Source organism: Cicer arietinum, unplaced genomic scaffold (assembly GCF_000331145.2).
Source record: "Cicer arietinum cultivar CDC Frontier isolate Library 1 unplaced genomic scaffold, Cicar.CDCFrontier_v2.0 Ca_scaffold_4724_v2.0, whole genome shotgun sequence".
NCBI lineage: Eukaryota > Viridiplantae > Streptophyta > Magnoliopsida > Fabales > Fabaceae > Cicer > Cicer arietinum.
The window spans coordinates 1-2,810 of NW_027338373.1; the positions used below are offsets into that span (position 1 = coordinate 1).

At 33.3% G+C, this 2,810-nt stretch overlaps 1 long non-coding RNA gene across 6 annotated transcripts; it reads left to right on the forward strand.

Annotated features, from left to right (window-relative positions):
- The first annotated feature begins 6 nt into the window (after positions 1-6).
- Positions 7-2,572, forward strand: LOC101505118 (uncharacterized). Of its 6 annotated transcripts, none has more exons than XR_012161737.1 (5): positions 7-488; positions 672-792; positions 1,363-1,497; positions 1,785-1,849; positions 2,282-2,572. It is a non-coding gene; the product is annotated as an uncharacterized lncRNA (long non-coding RNA). The 6 variants fall into 6 exon arrangements; XR_012161736.1 differs by lacking the exon at positions 2,282-2,572 and adding an exon at positions 1,953-1,967 and having other exon boundaries at positions 1,766-1,849; XR_012161735.1 differs by lacking the exon at positions 2,282-2,572 and adding an exon at positions 1,953-1,967.
- The last annotated feature ends 238 nt before the right edge of the window (positions 2,573-2,810 follow it).

A 2,810-nucleotide genomic window follows, 5' to 3' on the forward strand; every position in this document is an offset into this window, starting at 1 on the left:
TTCACTCCTATCATATCCTATCATAGAATCCCAAGCTAATCCTAATCAAACCCTAATCGAGCAATAGAACCCTAGCCATGTCGATTAGAAAATTACAGTGAGCTTGCATGCGGTAGTATGAGCAGTGGAGCTCACGAAGTTGCACTTGATTCGTGGATAGTGCAATCACCGGAAGCGGAAGCGAACACATCGGCGCGACGAGGGTTCCAAACGGCGGAATAGACACAGTAAGCGTGTTATTTGAAAGTGCGAACGGAAGTGGGAGGATCGAGAGTCCATAATTTGACGGGGTCATCCCATGAACCGGCGAGGAAAGAGTCACGGCAAACGGGGTTGAGCGGTGGCAACAGCTATGCGGTTTTCGTAGAATGGACTGAACTTGACGGAGTAACCGTTGAATGGGGTTTTGGAAACCAGCATCATTTTGAAAATCGAAGTTTGGTTAGGTGAAAGAGTGACTGTTAGGTGTTTGATGTTATGCGCCTGAGGTTGGTTCTCTTTGATTCGTCATATGTTTGTCAATAAGGTGTTTAAGGATTGTGTGAAGGAGTCCTTATTCGCACCTCTTCATTTTAACGGTGTTGGGTGATGTTGGGATGCTTTTCTGTCCTCTGTTAACCATCCCAATGTTGTTCGTCTTCTTCACTTGATTTTTTGTTTTTGTTACTTAGGGTGATGATGAATGTGTTTACTTGGTCCTAGAGTTTTGTGCTGGAGGGAATCTCGCTTCTTATATTCGATCTCATGGAAGAATTCAACAACTAACTGCTAGAATGTTCATGCAACTGCTTGGTATGGTACTTAGCTTTTTATCTTCATTCTTTGTTATTGTTCATTCTATTCTATTCTATTCAATTCAATTATCAATTATGTTATGTAGGCTCTGCTCTAAAACTACTACACTCTCATGGCATCATTCTAATATTCAATTAACCTGAATAAAAATATCATCATTTGTTATTAAAGTTTCAGTATGATGATTCTGAATTATTTGTTATTAAAAATGTCAGGTCTTGCATTACATGTTTCCTCTTTTCAAATATCCTTACACCAAACTAGTTTGTTAACATGATACAAATCTTTGTAAATACAAAACAGCAGAATCAATGTGTTTCTATAGACTGGAATTTTATATATTTTTTTTGGAAGGCAAATATATATAACAATAATAGAAGCATGAGGATTGTTGATTTACATAACACAGTAGATAGTGAAACAACAATACTGATATGGTGTTCAGTGGAAAATTAGTTTTTTGTTTGTTGACAAATAGTGAAAAAATAGCTAATTGGGCTAATATATTTATTTACCCTGTGACTCTGTGAATATAATTGCTGTTATGGTTTTATTTATGATATTTAGAAGTCAGGGTGGAAGTTGCATCGTCTTGAATGAGAAGTCCTCTTAAGGCTAGACTACGACAAGAGAAAATCTGTCACACCATCCACACGACTGATGTTCAAACTTTATCTTCAAAGGAAGTTGCAAGATGAGAAGGTAAATGCAAAGATAGTTGATTTTTGTGTAATGCATATTGGTGCTATGAATATGAATATGAATATTTCTGTAAAGTTGATGCAAACATCTATTAACATAATGCTACAATAATGCAGATTGTGTCATTTTTTGAGTCAAGTAACAAACTTCATCATTATTTGGAAGTGGGAAGGAATTTAAACATAAACACTAAAAATCAATATTTGCATTCATTTGGCTTCATAAAATCCTTTAGAGATCTTTAATATTTTAATGACTATTGTTGTAGCTTCTCTTCTTATATGTAGTAGTACAGAAATTTCAGATCAAATTGCTGAGGTTCATACTATTTACACGCATCAATCATTCCAAGGTTATTACTACCATCACTGTCATCATACTTTACACCAATCAATTTTATCCATAAATCATATTAATCAATATTTAAATTAATTGAACTTAATTAATTTTTGCAGTGAATACCGGACAAAGCAGATCATTATTATATTAATTTTTGCATTATTAATAACTTCTGCTTTCTAACAATTGTAAGTGTGAAGCAAATTAAATTTAAAAAAAAAATTGAGAAATGGAAATTATTAATAATAATTATTATTATATTAATGATCATTAAACTTTTAGTACATTAAACTGACACTTCATAGACAGTTAAGTAAACCAATTAACTCAGCTGGACTTTTTTATATTGTAAGAGAATTGAATTAAGGAAATTAAATAATGTTGTGGAAGTATTTGTATTGTCTCCTTTAAGATATCTATTAAGGCTACATGATTTTGTAAACAGACAAAGATGGTGTGGTGTCAGTGTTCCCAGATCCAGTTCTTCGGTTGCACTCCTTGTGTATACAAGAACCTCAGTATATTAATAAATTTAGTGGGCATGAGAGTATTCTTGTAATAGAAACAACAACTTCAAAATTAACATCATTGAAAGATGTGAATCTGATGCGAAACTGGATTGACACAGTAAGTTTTAGTGACAGACAATACCGTAGGCATAGACCAATTCTTTATTTATATTTTTCTAGGTTTTAGTGACAGATATTACCGTAGAAATAGACTAATTCTTTATTTATATTTATTTAGCTTTTAGTGACAGTCATTGTTGTAGATAGAAATCAAAAATATGTAGTGACAATAAAAAAATATGTAGTAACAATGTCTTCATTAACGTTAACGACCCCCATGAGCTGCCAATGCTTCGTTGATTTATTTTTGATGCTCGAGCAATAAACTGGCAATTCCAGTAACTAGCAATCAACTGGCGTCATATATGGTGGTAATACTTTTCTCATTCAAATTAATTTACCATC